This window comes from Dermacentor silvarum, chromosome 2, assembly GCF_013339745.2.
Source record: "Dermacentor silvarum isolate Dsil-2018 chromosome 2, BIME_Dsil_1.4, whole genome shotgun sequence".
Taxonomy (NCBI): Eukaryota; Metazoa; Arthropoda; class Arachnida; order Ixodida; family Ixodidae; genus Dermacentor; species Dermacentor silvarum.
The window spans coordinates 219,298,429-219,316,614 of NC_051155.1; the positions used below are offsets into that span (position 1 = coordinate 219,298,429).

Genomic DNA, 18,186 nt, shown 5'->3' on the forward strand with positions numbered 1-18,186 from the left:
TAAGTTTGGCAAAAATTATGCGTAGTAAATCAATAATGTGATATTGGGTAGTAGAAAAAAACGTAATCTAGCCGACTGCCGACAGTACTAGAAAGTTTAGTAATAATGTGTTCAACATGCGTGTACCAGGACATATGCTTGTGGAAGTATACACCAAGTGTTTTGAAGGAGTCATAAACCTCTAAAGGTATTTGTTCAAGCATAAGATTTTCTGTGAGAACTACCGGTGACTGTTTAGGAGTAAAAGGGATTGCTTTAGTTTTGCTTCTATTTATTTTTAATGAAATTTATATTACTCCATGCCAGCTGGCCTTGGAGGAAATCATTGATGTTTAACTGAAGTGTTTTAATGTTGGACGCGCAAAATGAACAGTCAAGTCATCCGCGTACATTAAATACGTTGGTGCTTTTCTAATGCTAGTGACATCATCAACATATAAATTAAACAAGAGCGGTCCAAGAATGCTTCCTTGGGCAACACCAGCATTTATCGATTTCAGAGGGGATGAGTTGTCGTTGATAGAAACGCACTGTTTCCGGTATTTTAAATATGATGTTAAATTTTGTAGAGGTACTCCTAGCTCTTGTCCCGCAAAGTTCAAGTTTTAGTAATAATGTGTCGCGGCTCAAACTGTCGAATGCTTTTGCAAAATCTGCACATAATCCAATAACAAACTTTTTTTTCCTCGAATACTTTTAGAATTATTTCTTTTTGTGTTAGTAGAGCATGCTCCGTCGATTGACCTTTGCGAAAACCAAACTGACATTCATTCATCAAATTGAATTTATCTACGAAAGAAGAAATCCTACAATGTAACAGTTCCTCCAGACCTTTAGAGAACAGCGGTAGAAGTGAAATTGGTTGGTAATTGGCCAGGTTATTTTTATCTCCGCTTTTAAAAATTACAATAACTTGTGACATTTGCATTTTTCTGGAAAAGTTCCGGTCGAGAGGGCTAGATTGTAGATATGAGTGAGTACTGGTGCAATGAAATCGGCGACGTATTTTACAGGTTTTATTTATAAATTATCTATGTCGAGAGCGGCGCGGTTTCCAAGTGAACAAAGGGTTGCGAAAGTTTCAGATTCGCTCGTCGGGTTTAGAAAAAGGCTATTAGGGTTTCTTCAACCATATTGGTTGCATGAAAATTATGCAACCAATGTTACCTATGTTTGTCACGAACCCGGCTCTAGCGATCTCTTCCCAGCTTTTTTTTTTCATTTTTTTTTCACCAGTAATCTAAACGTCTATGCTTCCATCCACTTTGAATTCTAGCGCTTCTGGAAGGTGAATCCCTAGCGCTTCTACGGTTATTGTTGTGTTAATACCCTGGAATTCCATTACGCTCTGCTGAATCGTCGCCTGACTTTTTCTGCAGCAGGCACATTCCTCATCCCGTTGCGAATATTTGCTCCGGTATGTTATTGTTCTCAGGCAGCCGACTCGGGCCTCAACTACCAAGGCACTGCCCTTTGTGTTGTCGTACAGATTTTCTCTCCTGATTTCTCTCTTGCCGTATATGTTAATCTTTGTAGATTTTTCGCTTCCATCCTTCGCATTCAATTTACCGTCTCCATTTCTCTCACTTTTTTTTTTTTTCATGACACTTGGTTGGCTATTTCAATTACACTATACATGGTTGCCAGCCCTTTTGACCACTTTCTCCATTCCCTCACATGGTGATTTATGATGAGTATTTCACGTACTGATGGGTTCACTTCAATCATCATTAAACCTATGCTGTCTCTTCAGTGCAAAAGAACATTAACTGCTGGGAAGAAGGATTTCATGAGTTTGACATGCGCCGTACGGTGGCGCTGCGTACATAATTTTTTAAGGGGGTTTTCAGGACATTACGACATCCCCCTCTATCCATGCATGATCTCGCCGGATATATCTGTGGACATTACATGCATGTTGTATGTGCGCCGGATACAAGTTTCAGCAAAGGAGCTTATATTATAGTCCTGCGTGGCTCACCGACAAAGTGCTGCCAGTGAGTGCATCTCTGTACTCCGCAATCGAACAATAAAGCACATCATACCTGATCATTTGATGTCGACTCATAAGGATCCCTCTGTCACAGTTATATTAATAGAACAGCTGCGATACTCAGCGGCTTCGTTAATTTTAGCACTGGCTATGTGACAATGAGTGTGTGCCGGTTCTTGGAAAATCCTCCTAGAATTCGCATGTGCCACTGTAACACAAGATGTACATAGTCCTCAAATGTAACTTATTACTTCTCTGTGCATACACCGGTAATCACCATTCTTTAATACACCGCCTTCGTCCTCGTGAGGTCGCAGCGTCTAGGCGGCTCACACTGCGCATCTGCCTGATTGGCGTTATATATATATATATATATATATATATATATATATATATATATTCTTGACCCATGGCAAAGCACCACCTGTGCGTTACCCGCCACAAAAGCACTGCTGCAGTTCAGTTCTTACGGGCCACGAGCCTTAACGAAACTTTGTAAATGTATATCTGCAGTGTATGTATGCGTGTGTGTCACTGTATGTGCTCTTAGGTGCTTAACACTGTATATATGATAATCATCACCCAGCACCTGGAGTAGCATGTTAGGTAAACAGCCAGGCTAATATCTCCAGCGTATCAAAGCTTGTATCTCTCTCTCAAAATATAAATATTGCAAGAGATTATCTTTTTCCTCAGGACCTTTCCATAAAGTTCTTGTCAACTGTCAACTGTCAAGAGATTACGCGTTGCATGAGAATGAATATAAATACAATGGTTGTTCGTTGTATAGCACTTAACTACTTGCTTTGCGTCAAATGAATTTCAGCATCTGCGTTGGATCTGGGTTTTTTTTTTTTTTTTTTTTTTTTTTACTTTAACGCTACAGTAATTTCTGCGGTACTAGATGTATATCAACCTGTTACACAGCAAAGCTCTGAAATATAACGGCTCCTAAGGTTCTTTTCGTGCTTGCTGAAATAACATTGTAGACAGAAACTGTGACTGCACCGTTTCGTGATTTAAAAATAGGCCTTCGTGCCGTAATACTATCACTGGGCCCACGTGTATATCTCTTAAGCCATGCATCGCACGCTTATCGTGCAGCATTCCTCGAAAATGTGCAGTAGAAACATTGATTCAATTTCACGCGCCATACTAATTCTGAACCGCTGATGAATTTTTATTCTCTTTTTTTTCAGCCCCTCTATTTGATCACTTCCGCTGGCACCAAGCTCTGGATTATAGGCCTTATGGTGGGTAACGCGAGGCAACCTTGAGCGATGCCGGACATCACAAAGGCCTCCAACCATGCCGCCTTGGAAGACAGTGCAAGGAACGCCACTTTTAACTTATCATCCCTGCAGACCACCGAAAGTGGAAACAGTAGTGAAGAGTCAGTGTTCGGTCCGCAGTACCACAGTCATGTGCGCATCACTGTTATCATAATCATGATCGCCTTCTCAATTGCTGGCAACTGCGTCGTCTGCTGGCGGCTGCTACGAAACCATCGCCGCAGACGATACCAGAAAGCGCACGTGCTCTTCTTGAACCTTGCCGTTGCCGACCTTCTAGTGACAACAGTGACGATGACATCGCAGACCGGTGTGGGAGATCATGGGCCGCGCCTGGATTGCCGGTGACGCATTCTGCAGAGTCTTTAAGGTTCTCCAAACTTTCGCGCTCGCGTCGTCCACGTACATGATCGTGAGCATAGCTCTGGACAGGCACTTCGCCATCGTGTACCCGCTCGCCACCTGCATGGTGCCCTCGCACCTGGCTGTCGGGGCCTGGTTAGCCTCACTGATTCCTTCTCTGCCCAACCTGTACATGTTCCGGCTCGTTGAAGCCGGCGAAGGTCTCCAGTACTGCGCGTCAGTTTTCTATGCCCGCAAGACGGAGTCGCCGCTACCTCGCCAACTGTACATGACCTTCGTTTTCCTCAGGCGTTTTCGTACTTCCCCTCATTCTGCTGGTGGTGCTTTACGGCCGCATCCTGATCGAGATTTGGAAACAGAGCTCGGCGCTCAAGAGTCGACATCAGACTGCCTCGCCCTTCCCGAAGGCAAAGGTACTGTTCAAGTTTCGTTAAATATGTCCGATGTGCTTGGGCATTGGCCTGCATGGGAATGAGTACAGAGACCTTAAATGATAATAATACATTCTTGAAGAGGTTGTTAGGTGGGAAAGTTCGAGATGAATCATTGCTGAAGCGGTGCTAAAGATGAAATAAACGTTTCTAGGAATTAACGCGCAATTTATATCACGTGGCAAGATTGCGCAATACAGCGTGAAACAAGAAAGATAGCAAAAATTCCTCATTATGTGTGAACTGCAGGCTTAATCTGTGAACTGCAGGATTATGTGTTAACTGCAGGCTTAGAAAAGTTACCTCTTTTTCAAGTAATATGGACATTTATTCAGAGGCGCACTAACGCTTGAGATCTGACCATGGTTGCTCAGTTGTGTGGTAGGACAGGACATTTATTCAGAGGCGCACTAACGCTTGAGATCTGACCAGTTGCTCAGTTGTGTGGTAGACAGACTATATGGCCCGTCTCGGGTGACCCTTTAGGGTTGTCATGTCTCTCTCCAACGCGCAGTTACATGGCCATGGAGGACAGCTACAGTCGCACGCGGTTTCACTTGAATTTTGGCAAATGTATTACGTATTTGCACTTTTAGGGCGTTGTTCGACCACGTGAATAGTCCAGTATGATAATGTTGTGCCGTGTAACTTACATTATCCGACGCTGAACGCACTAAGCCTTTAGTTCACAACTATTTGCTCACTGTTGGATCCATCTGGCCATCTATTTGTCTCTAAATGAGCAGGTAGCTGAATGTTTATCGCGCACGAGTTCCGTTGTCAATACTGGTCCCAATTCTAAACTCCCTCTCTTTCCATTCTGCTTCGCAGGTGAAGACCGTCAAGCTCACTGCCGCCATTTTCATCACATTCTTGGTGACGAACGTTCCCTACATGGTACTGGAAATGGTCCTGGCCTTTGCCGGCACCGGCGCCTCTCTGGATCAAAACATGGTGGCGCTATTCGGCGTCATCTCGGCCTCGAACAGCACGGTGAACCCCTACATCTTCCTCTTCTTTCAAAAAAGCAGCGGAAGCGCTAAGCGAAAACGCTTCGTGATGCCATTCCGTAAAGACGCAGTCGCTGAGCTTCCCGCAGGCCACTCCAGTTGCGCTAACGGTGACGTCGAGCTGTACACGGTTCCGGGAAAATACAACTCGCCGCCCGTGTTCACCCTAACCCCGAGGGAAAACAGCGCAACCTCTTCCTCGTGTTTACCTACCGAACTCAGCAGCTTATGACGGTTCAGACCTTTCCGACGCTTCCGGGAGCCTCCTCTGCAACGTGGTGGCAGACAGTGACGTTTTATGGTGGTTCTGCTGTGGTGAACACTGGCAGCTTGACCTCCTGTGCTGCTGGGCGACTCATCTGTGCGTTCCGGACACTGACGACTTTAGCTACATATGGTACCTTATAAGCCGACTGTGTAAAAGTCGGAGAACATTCCCGTCGGCTTGGCTCCGCATTTATATCTCTAAGCGAGCGTGCTTATATTATCTTTTGTGGACGCACGCATTCCGTATAAGACATCGAGAGTTACTGTGCTTCCGTGTGTCCCTTCGGGTATTACTCACCTTGCGCGTGTTCTGTGCATGTGTATTTTTTTTATTTATCACTTTGCTATCGTCTCTTTTTTTTTGTAATATTTACCTTCTCGTATACTGATGTCAAAAGGCTGGACCGTCACTACAATATATTGTGACTATGCCACCTTCGTTGTCTTTTGTTGTTGTTTTTTTTTCAATAAAAAAAAGCAAATGCCATTATTGTATCAAAATATCTATAACTGCAGAAAACCTCAGTGCATCGTTGCTTGGGTAAGTACATGCAAATTTATAAGTTCGAATACGGTAGTGGTGGTGCTGGTGGTGATATATCGGATTCCGCGAGCGCACTTCGTGCTGACTTCTGTGAGAATATGAACGCGGCATTTGCTCGGTGAAATATTACGGCAAAATATTTCGCCGCCCTTGTAGCCGTTTTCTTTTGCACTACTGGCTGTCAAGGAATATGGGAAGGGGGCGGGGCTGCAGGGTCTTTCTTTATCTTTCAATTGCACACCAAAGCAGAGAATGGGCGGGCCTGGCCAGGCAGAGAATAAAAGGGGAGGCAAGGTTTAACAAGACAAACACAGAATCCAGCATTTCGTGTGTCTCAAAGGTACATCAGGAAGGACGTGCTGGAAATGACACGTGGAGCACGGTTCACTGTAGCGTAAACAGCCAGAGCCCTCGCAGTGCAATACCAGTAGATGGCGCGAGTTGCCTTGACAGTCCCGCTAAAGGAAACTTTCTTACCTGATGACTTCATAAAGATGTAACTGGAGAAAAAAAAAAAACATGCTTCCTTCGCTATTATTCGATGATGCAGGAGATAGGTTCAGTCTCTACCATAGCAAATGAGTAATTGCAGTCGGTATCTTATCAGCGAAGCTGCTATTGCGACTAAATGTGGGCGGTACGGTCCACTCGAAACGCCCGTTACAAAGGTCACCTAAAGTAATTTGAAAGAAATTTATGCGCAATGCTATAAGAGGGTGACATAATTAGTTGTGGCGCGGCAAGCTACCAAATTACGTGGACTACACTTTTGAGTTCTATGATGTGTTAAGCTGCAGGTCCTTTCGAAACTGTAGCCTCGAGTAGCAGTAAAGTGCGTTTTAGGGGGGTAATCATGGAGAAATTTCAAAGTTCTAAATGCTGTTGCGTCAGGGGGTCCGATGATTTGCTGTATGTATTCCGCGGGAGGAGTCAGAGAACGTAGGACTGGGCCCGACACCCAAGACGTTTAAATACACACGTTTATATTACATTATTTACAAGAGTATTTCAAGAAATCTTGAAGATACGAGGTTCGCGTTCAAGTTCAAGCTGTCGATCTCCTTCAGTAAGCGTCTGTACCCTCCTTTAACACCTCCGTGGCCATTGTCCATTCGTCTTCCCCCAATCCGGCGTTATGAGACGGATGACCTCATGTCCCACCAATCTGGAGGGTGGCGGCTTTCTCCCTCGGAAGAGAGCTTTATTCCAAGCACACGCACATCACTTGGGCACGAACAGGGAAAGAGGGAAGCACCTTGACCCTGTCTCCGGCGCACACATGGTCATTTGGACGGATGACAGGTGAGGTGGCGGAATGTCCCCTCCTTACAAAGCAGAACTGCTGGCCATGAGTCATCACGGTCGGGGATGGCTTGAACGGGGTCGTCGGCTCGTTTACCATTATCGCGTTCTCCGCGAGCGACTGTTTTCGTGGGGTAAACGGCAGATCACAACAATGCTTTGGGTGCGCCTTAGGGAAAAGACCGAAGTTCTGATAAACTTGGTTGTCGATTATTGTCGTGGGATAAAACGCTTGCCTTGTAAGAACACCCGGGCACGTCGAAGTTAAACTTATAAGTAAGGTAAAACATTTTAGAAATTTTTCAGCCAGGCAGGCACTTTGGAGGCGTAACCATACATTACGAAAGTGCGTAGTCACGAAACCTTTCTTCGAACAGCCACTTAAATTTGGAATTGTTACTCTGAACCGGAGGCTGCGGCGGGGAACCTTGCACATCCATAGGAGAGGTCGTCTGCGCTTTTAACCAACCATTGTAACTACTTTTGTAAGTTCAGAAGTATTTCTTCCGGAGCATGAAAGTTTATGTGGCAGTGCCTTCAATGCCATCGGAGCAGCAGTTGTGGCGCGGCCCAGCACGTACTGCAGAGACGTGAGGAGGATGCACAGAGGCTGCGAAGAAGTTTCACATGAACCGGCACACCTGTTCTCGGAAAACTTTGTGGGGTCGTAACCTTGATGGGACGCATTACGGTAACCTTCAGGGGACGTAACCTTCAGGGGACGGATTACCAGAGAAGCTGTGTAGTCTGTATACATGACCTGCATACATTATGAAATCATACATTTTTTTTTCATACGGCACCACACTACATCGACACAAGCACCGCCATGGTCACCGCACCTCCCATGCATCTGCCGCAACTACTGCGGCAGCCACGCAGGTACCTCCGACGTGTGTGACGTTATAACCACAGACGTGTAGGCCACGTGCACAGGCGCTGTCACCACACTCTTTCCCCTTCTCCCCCTTCCCAGCTCCATTGCTGCGGCGCTATCGCCACACTATTTTCCCCTCTACCCTTTCCCCCCGAAGGCGCGTGACGTTATAACCACAGAAGTGCAGGCCACGTGCACAATCGGCTCCATTCCTTTCCAATCGTATCGTCTCCATTCATGTCCACGATGCCATTCCTGCCCACGATAGCCCAGTATATCCCCTGGGGGCGCTTGCGGGAGATGCCTATACGGGGGCTAGAGGTAAACAGCTTCGCTGTCAAAGGGAACGTTCGGAAGGGATAAGACCGACCGCTGAGGGCACGGCATCCTTTTTCTATAAAATTCCGTGTCGCAGGAATTTCGCCTGTGATTCTGCAAGGTCACACCACCATTGGGTGTTGAAAAAAAATCGCTTTCATCGTGCATTCTTTATATTGCGATAGCAATTAAATGGATACCCCAAGCGTATTTCTGCCGTCGTCGTCGCTGTCGCCGTGAGGTTCCGTATAAAATCCAATGGCAATAAGATCATCGCCGCGCACCATATGCTGTATGTGCGCGTGAAATCACGCGAGGGACGCGCGCTTTCGCGGAGAGCGAACGCATGGCGCAGAGCAAACGCGATGTCTTCCGTTGAGCGACAGACCATAGCGGAAGGAGGAAGGGGGGGGGGGGGGGGGGGTCGACGTGCTGCGGCACTAACTGCGTAACTTGCGAATGGGCGCAAGGGGAACTGGCAACTCAATCTGGCAGGCTTTAATCTGGCACGCGAAAGGACGAAAGCAGAAAGGCAGCGGGGGGGGGGGGGGGGGTACTAATTCGACTCTGCCAGCAACTCCCTACTTGTACTTTGCACGGCTGCGGGCGATTGCGCGCACAGTATTTTGAAAGCGATCTGTACACGGCTCCTACCTTTGTATGCGCTGTGCTTTCACCACTAAGTTTCCGTTGAAGCGATAGACCGCATGAACCTTCGCTCACTGCTGCTGCCACGCTTACTCACGTCAGCGTTTTGACAGCGTTTTCTGCGCCGCGAGCGCTCGCCCGTGCGGCTGTATGTTGAAAGCAATCTACGGCCGGGGCAGAGTCCGCCCTCCCTGTGTTTTCGCGGCTAAGATCGTGTTGATGCGAGCGCCGGCACGAGGCTCAATTCACTCGCTGCTGTGCCGCGCTTACTCACTACAGCGTTTTGACAGTGAGTTTCCGCCGTCATCGAGTGAGATGCGTTCATGTTTGCTTGTGCGTGCGTGACACCATGCTTGTTAATTTAGTTAGTGTACCTATGCAGCCGATAAAAGTACTATCCTTACTTTGTATCATCATCATCGTCGTCATCGTCGTCGTCGTCGTCGTCGTCGTCGTCGTCGTCGTCGTCGTCGTCGTCGTCAGCCTATATTTATGTCCACTACAGGACGAAGGCCTCTCCTTGCAATCTCCAATTACCCCTGGCTTGCGCTAGCTGATTCCAACTTTCGCCTTTGCGTACATTGTATACTTTGTATACTATACAATTATACTTTGTATAGCTGTCCACTAATTTGCTATCACAATCGATGCTTCACCTTTCGGGCGGAACTGCGACTTTTTTCGTTCCAACGCTCGTTTCGCGGTCCCTAACTTCTTAAGTTTCTTTAAAGTAACCTCCCAATTTCTGCGCCCAGGGTTCGTACCTGTAGAATGCAATTATATACTTTTCTTTTCGCGAATAGCGGTAAGCAGCCCGCCATGATCTGGTACAGCCTGTCGTATGCGCTCCAACTCATTTTTATTCTTCTGTAAATTTCCGTCTCATCATCACGGTCCCCTTTGAGTAATTGACCTAGATAAAAGTACTCTTGCACAGATTCTAGGTGCTGATTGCGATTGTGAATTCTTGTTCTCGTGGCAGACTCTTCAACGTTACCTTTGCCTTCCGAATATTATTCTTCAACTCTACTCTCGCACTTTCTCGGCTGAAGTCCTCGGGCCTAATTCACAAAACTTTTCTTTCGTAACTTCGCTTTGCCATTGGCTGGCCGCCTTCGCTAATGACATGTCTGGCATCCGGATTGGGTACTTGTTCTCGAGATTCTTTGTTAGCCTCCAAGTTTCTGCTCCATATGTTAGAACCGGGAGAATGCAATGATTGTACACTTTTCTTTTCAATGACAGTGGTAAGCGCCCAGTCAGCATTTGGTAATGCCTGCCGTATGCACTCCAACCCAATTTCATTCTTCTGTAAATTTCCCTCTCATCAACAGGGTCCCCTTTGAGTAATTGACCTAGACAAAAGTACTCTTGCACAGATTCTATGTGCTGATTGTGATTATGAATTCTTGTTCTCTTGGTAGTCTCTTCCACATTACCATTCTTGTTCCCCACTCTTACGCTTTCCCGGGTAAAGTCCTCAATCATTTGTTATAATTTGTCTCTATTGTTGCTGAATAGGACAATGTCATCTGCAAACCGAAGGTTGCTGAGATATTCGCCGTTGATCCTCACTCCTAAGCATTCCCAGTCTAAGAGCTTGAATACTTCTAAGCATGTAGTGAATAGCATTGGAGAGATTGTGTCTCCTTGTGTCTCCGTATGCATTTAGGCTGGTTGGTTCATGATTACGAGAACGCGAAACAGCGCTGAACATGACGAAGGGAGACAACGAGCGCCCGTGTGTGTGCTCTCCATTCGCCCTGTTGTTCAGCGCTGTTTCGCCTTCTCGTAATTGTGTCTCCTTGCCTTACCCCTTTCTTGATAGGTAACTTTTTACTGTTCTTTAGTAGTAGAGTGCCATAAGGTCCCTAATAAGCTCCATAGCTCTCTTGAGTCACATCAAAGTGGGACTTGGTGAGAGCCGTTTTACTCTTGCCAACGTGTTAATTATTACGAATCAGCCGATCGGAGTCATGGTTTGCGTGAAGTTCTAAGAAAAGATCGCGTCGGAAACTTTTGCTTGGTTTTCCTAGCATTTACGTGCTTCTTCTGTCATACCAATTAGGACTTTTTATTATTATTTAGTATAAAAATATTCACTAAAATAAAAGACAGAAATAGGAGCGAATGAGCAGGCTGATGGGTGCAACCGGAAGGTCGACAACGCCTGCCTACTGATCTGAAGGAGGTGGGAAGCGTCCGTGAGAACTACAGTCTCTCTGAGAGGCCACTCCAACGCACAAACTTCAAGAGTGACTCGACCGACTTGTAGTGTGACGACTGTATAGACCGGCGTTCCAGGACTGTCTGCTCCGAAAGCAACCGGTTGTCGAGTGAGCACCTGTGTGCGCTGCATCGATGACAACCGCAAAGGACGCGTTCAATAGGTTCCTTGCTGCAGCAGTGGTCAAACACGGCACTATCTTACCTTTTGATCCAGAAAGCAAACAATTTTGTGAAAGCGACACCAAGCCACGGTCGGCAAATTATTGTTGTCTCGGGTCGGGATAGTGCAGCTGGAGGACGAATTCGAAGACAGGGGTCCAGTCGATGCAGACGTGTGTGCTGGAAGCTAGGTGTGTTCCACAACGATTGTGTGGCCTAATTTGCAAGGACTGGGTGTTTCGTGCCATTGCTTTATGTCTCCGCTATTCTTCCCGTTTTTCATCTCCCCTTACCCTTCACCCATTGCAGGATAGCAAACCAGAATCGATTCGGGTTACCACCTTGCCTTTCCCATCCCGTTTCTCTCTCTCTCTTTCTACTCATCTGAATAAAAAAAGAACAGTTCTAAAAGGATTCGTTCACGCGCTAGTTGGCACTTTTATGTTGAAAATTTGAGTTTGTGCAGCACAAATAGACAGGACACAAAGGAACGGAAACTAACACATCGTCCGTATTACTCCTTTGTGTTTCTTTATGTCCTGTCCATTTGCACTGCGTAAACTCTGGAGAGGGCAGAACCATTAAAGTTCAACATCGGAAAAAAGGAACGCAAGAGGACAGAAAATGATAGATTGCAATGACTCAAGTAAAATAACGACAAACAATTGAGTGCGGCAGTAGAATCAGCAAAAAAATCACGGTACCTAGCGATTAACTTGCGGCGCAGACCTGTGCGATTGCTATTTCTCCCTTGTAAACAGTTCTTCCGTTGCCTCCGTAATGTTGTGCAGCTAATAATAGTTAGAGAGAAAAAGAAAGGGAAATAAAGACAGGAGGTTAGCCAGTGTAAATACCGGCTTGCTACCCTGTACTGGGGAAAGGGGTAAAGGAAATAAAAGGGGATAGAAGAAACAAATAAAAAAATTGAAGTAAGAAAATTGGCGCAATAACGCGACCCTGCGCACTACAACGTTCAAAGCCGGTCGCACAATTCATAAGCCCTTAAGAACTTCAGCAGAGCCCTTAAGGCCTTGAGTGCCGAAGCCCGTCTAGACCAGTGTCCTAAAACTTTTTCCTCTGTGAGGGGGCGATTGTCCAGTTTTTCAAGCGCAGTCGCGAGCACTTTTCTTGCCACATTGTAGCGGGGACAGTCACAGAGGAGGGGCTTGATTGTCTCCTCGCAGCCACAGTTGTCACAAGCAGGGCTGTCAGCCATTCCAATACGGAAGGAATAGGCGTTCGTGAATGCCACGCCGAGCCACAGGCAGCACAGAAGTGTGGCTTCCGCTCGTGGTAACCCTGGTGGAAGACGGAGTTGCAGACGTGGATCCAATCTGTGGAGGCGTGCGTTGCTGAAATCACTGGTGTTCCACAGAGTCTGCGTAAGCTCGCGTGCGAGGTAACGAAGTTTTGTGGCTGCGTCTTATTTGTTCTTAAAAACAACGGGACGAAAGTCCGAAATGCGACATTTAAGGTCACGGGCATTCCACTAGAAGATAGACGCTTCCTTGACGTGTTTAAGGAACGAGTGCAGAGGAGCAGCCATGGTGCTTCTAAAGACTAGACAGTAATGGATTCCGCGCATCTTCTATCTGAAGCGCACCTCGAGCCACCGAAGTGTGTATGGACGTCAGGAGAACACGGAACGTGTTCATAAGGACCCTTATCATGGTGACAGTAATAGGTAGGTGTTGTAGAAATGTTCTGCTTAGTCTATTCTTAATTTCGGGGACGCCGACAGCGTAAAGCGAGATAACGTAAATCAAGCGTGAGCAGGATAGCGTAGGCTGGCCCGTTAGAGGATACTGTGGTACGATTTAGCCCGTAGCAAAAGTTTCCTCACAATCTTCTTCAAACAATAGCTAGTAGCCCTCCGGTGTACACCGGACTCGGCATAATGCGCCGGATCTGTCTGATGCCTGTGCACGTTTCGGTCCGAAACGTGGCCGCCAGACTTTACTCAAGGGCTCAATATCTCTAACAGTGTAAACAACGGCCAGCGCTTATATGCGACCACTTTTTAATCTTGTAATGGAACATACCTTCGCCTTACTTTTCATAAGCCTGTATTACCTCCCCTTTCTTTTCTTTACTGGCACCTCTGTATTTATAATTGGCGTATGTACACTGAGATTAATATGAGTTTGTCAGAGTGATGGGTGTAGTTGGTACTGAAAAACTAAGCAGAGAGCAAAAGAAAAAAAAGTTATTATTCGAGCAAGCGAGTTGCTGGGCTCGCACCTTTCGTCCTTCCTCGCTGTAGCTATCTTTTGCACTTAGTTGCCCTTTAAAGCAACTTTGCTGTCGTTGTTGTTTTTACTTTCTCGATAATGTTTCCATGTGGATTGCAGAGGGAAGCACAAGTGATATCCATAGCAGTCAAATTTGATTACAGGACTGGCACACATCAATCTTCCCGCGTGATTGAAGTGGGTGGTCGCTCTGTTATGCATCGAGTGGAGAAATGGAATAGGTCTGTATATCCCCATTTACGACGACTGGCGCGAAAAGTTTACGCATGGAACGCCGCTCCTCCCCTTCCTTTCATTATATTCACACCATCTGCATCATCGCTGTGTTGCAGGTGAGAAAATTTGATACCGTGGTTATATTTCCCTTTTTATATTGTTTATGTAGTTTTGTATACATAATGTACTTTATATAATGTAGTTTTGTGGCGAAAGACATAGGTTTGCCACTTTGTCCGTCGTTCTACCCACGCAATCATTTTTCATTACGTTACTCTCGAACGATGATGTTAAAAGAAAATATTTTCTTGCAAGCAATTCTTCCATACTTAGCGCGGAAACCAGGTTTAAAGGCCATTAAAATCAAATCACGGAGATCGCTAAAGCCAAAAGCACAAAGAGAGCCAATGTATAGAAAACGATTGCGACACTCGAACAAACGTCTAGGAATTTTAACCAGATACATTGCCGCTTATGCAAATGAAATCTATTCATCCGATCTACATTTGCCGTCAGTTTGTTTGCGCTTGCCATTTACGGAATCTTAAAGACAAAATCTTTCAAGACTATGCTAATACATGCCGGTTTTCGCGATCCATTTCCCCTCCATCTGGAACACATATGTGCCAGCATTCTAGCCGGTGACCCCAAGGATATGCGGAGCGAAATTTGTGTTCCTGTCAAGTAAATCGATCTTTTGCAACTGCAGTAACGGAAAGGTCAAGCCTGTCCGTATTGAGAAGCGTCAGGTGGACTTAGGTGTTTTTACAACCCGATATTGTTCAGTCATTTTAACCATAACCACGAAATTTATGAAGGCGTATGATCACACCGATTACTTTATGAAATAAGTAACCAGCACGAACTTGATTAAGCTGGTGAATTAAGGTGGTCTATCCTGATTTCCAAACTTCGATCCCGTAATAGATGTGTTTCAGAGTCGTTTAGTGGCTCTTTGGAACGCGATATTGGCAGCTGCTCTGTGACTCGCAAAATTAGATTAAGCAAACGCATACAGTTCAGAACTAGCCCTACAATACTGCACAATTTCAGTGCGCATGAGACACTCATCGCTCATGCGTCCCTGTTGCCGACGCCAAACATTTGTTACCAGGCAGCCATCATCCACTCACGGCGGCTCTTCTACAGAGTCGAAATGCAATCATGTGAACACATTCCTAGACCAACGGCGCTCCGTTCAAGGAGAGAGATTTAACGAAATTCATCTGGTAAACCGGATGATATCTCCGGTTGGCTACCCTTTAATGAAAAAAGGAAGACAGGTACGAAAGATGAGATACCAGGAGGAAATAAGGGACTACCTCGAGGTTACCAGGGTACACGCAGCCATACAGTCTGTCAAACTGACACGCACTCCCACACACAAAGCATCCTAGTGCCACACAAACAGATCTACATTTCCATAACGATAATCATAATATTATAGTCACAAGTTTTTAATTTATTTGTTTCTTAATATTACTGTGTTTTTTTTTATTTCTTGCGGTGAAACTGACAATTAGAATAGCCGTGGTTTCTCGAACTCAATGTCTCCACGTGGTAACTAAACTGAAAAGGTTGTGAAATAAAAATGCCGAGGACATCACTGTAGAATTTTTGCCTACTTTTTTCCAATGAAAAGCGGCGAACATTCCTCACCAGATTACGGCGAGTACGGTAACGACAATGCCCAAGGCATCAACTCGCATTTTTCCCTTCGCGAATTACATGTCGCCATGCAGAGCTTAAAACGGAACACTACCCCCGGAGCAGATGGAATCACGTATGTAATGTTGAGAAACTTGCCAGGTAATTGTCAAGAGGCGCTGCTGGAATATATAAACAACGCATGGGAAATAGGAGTAATTCCACAACAGTGGAAGGAGGCAGTAGTATAATCAATTCCTGAGCCAGGAAAACCATCCGACAAAATATCGAATTTCAGGCCCATATCACTAACCACTTGTGTAGGAAAATTAATGGACAAGATTGTTTTAGAACGTCTTTAGGGGCACCTGGAAGGCCTTAAACTTTACCCCAGATAATGATAGGCTTCAGAAAACATGTCAGTACTCAGGACGCTATGCTGAGGATCAGAAGCCAGGTGTTCGATTTACCAAGTACAGCTCGGCTAAGAACAATCGTAGGGGTCGATATGCAACAAGCTTTTAATAGTGTAATCCACCGCACAATTCTATAAAACCTCAAGGCAAATAAACCGGGGCCTAGGGTATACGACTATGTGTAAGACTTCCTAAATGAAAGGACGGTTAAAGTGAAACTTGATTAATATGTGTCACCTAGCCATCCAATCACGCACAGAACACCTCTGGGTTCTATTCTCTCGCCGACTTTATTTGACATTGCGATGATGAAGCTACCCACAATACTAGAACAAATACCAGGCCTCGAACATAATCTGTACGCCGATGATATAACTATTTGGTGCAGTCGAGGATCACCAGGATGGCAAGAACACATTACTCAAAGTGCAGTAGATACCATACGTGAATACACCGAAACACTAGGGCTAGAATGTTCCCCTCAGAAATCAGAATATATTGCCGTTAGTGAAGACGTTAGCAAGCGAGCTGAAGAATATAAGAATTTAATGTGTCCAAAAATACGGCAAAAATTGGTATTATTACGGCAAAATATTCTTCTGGTATGTTATTTTTTAACTGAGAGACACGTGCTGCCACGTCGTCTGACGCATATTAGGCCAGTAAAATCTTTCTTGAAGACGGCAGAGCGTTCTAGCTGCTCCCAAATGACCGTAGGTTGGTTTGTCATGCATAGCCCGCAAGATGGAAGTGCGCAGACTTTTCAGGACCACCAGGAGATATCGTGAGACTGTGGTAGAATAGTTCTTCTTGTATAGAAGTCCATCACGTGTGCAAAAGCGATTGGCTGTTGATTTCAATGCTTGCCAGCAAGCAGTTGTTTAAAGTGTCGTCGTTTTGCTGCTCAATCTTAAAGGTATTTAGATTAGGAAATGCAGGCTCCAAGGATACGATGTAGTGGTTGAAGTGGTCCACGTCCTAGTCCGTTGTGGGAAGCGGTAGCCGCGACAGGCAGTCGGCGTCGGCGTGCCGTCGACCGCTTGTATAGGAAACGGTGAAGTGGTACTCATGTAGACGGAGTGTCCAACGTGTAAGCCTACCAGATAGATCACGCAGATGGACAAGCCAGCACAAAGAGTGGTGGTCTTTGACGATGGGGAAAGGGCATCCGTACAGGTATGACCGAAATCACTGTACTGCGAAAATCACCGCGAGGCATTCCTATTCTGTGACGGTATAATTGCGCTCGGGCTTGCTTAGAGAGCGACTCGCGTACGCTACGACGTGTTCTTTGGTGTCGAAGCGTTGAATAAGAACAGCGCCGACACCAATACCGCTAGCATCCGTGTGCAGTTCTGTGTAGCACAAGGGAAGAGGACGCTCGACGAAATGTCGCTCAAAGCGCTCAGCCGGTAGAGGTCGTCAAACTGGGCACAGCACCTCAGTACGCTGAAAAGCAGCCGTTCGCCTCTGTGCACCACGGCTGGGGTGAAAGCGTTGCCCAAACGTCTCCGGATGTGGCCACGTATATAGCTCCAGCCATAGACGTCCGTGACGCGCACAGACGGTGGAAAAGTAGCGCATGGTGCTGCGGGTGCTGAGTGACATACTGGGTACGTAGCCAGTGGTTGAACTGTGTTGCACACTAATTCATTGGGTCGCAGCAGTCTCTTCGCGTACTATTTCCCGGATAGTAGAGGCAAGGTCAGTGGACGAACTCGTATCGACGCTGGCGACAGTTGGCACGTTTGCCAGTCGTCCCAATTTGGGCGCAATACGACGTGTCTTCAACGTCTCAAATGTACGACAGTGATGCAAGACATCTGAGACGGAGGGAGGTCTTCTCCACCTACCAGGAAATTGTACACGTCTTCTGCGATGCCTTTCAGGAATGTCCGACTCGGTCTTCCTCAGACATCCGCGGGTTTATGAACTTGCACAACTTGAGTACATCTTCTATATAGGTAGTGCATGTCTGCGTCGGAGTTTGAGCTCCTTGGGCAAGTGTTCTCTCCGCACGTTTCTTTTTGACATCAGAGTCGCCAAAACATTTTCCTGTTTCCTCAACAAATAGTTTCCATGTTGTTAAAGACTCTTCGTGATTCTCGAGCCACATCAGTGCGGTTTCTCTAAAAAAAGCCGGCAGATCCCACGCTTTGTGGGAATCGATGTTATGCGAAGCAGTGTGCGGGGAGCCTACCAAGTTAACGAAACGATCATTA

The 18,186-nt window shown here is 46.1% G+C and overlaps 1 pseudogene; it reads left to right on the top strand.

Annotated features, from left to right (window-relative positions):
* Positions 1-3,273: 3,273 nt before the first annotated feature.
* Positions 3,274-5,826, top strand: LOC119440708 (gonadotropin-releasing hormone II receptor-like; annotated as a pseudogene).
* The last annotated feature ends 12,360 nt before the right edge of the window (positions 5,827-18,186 follow it).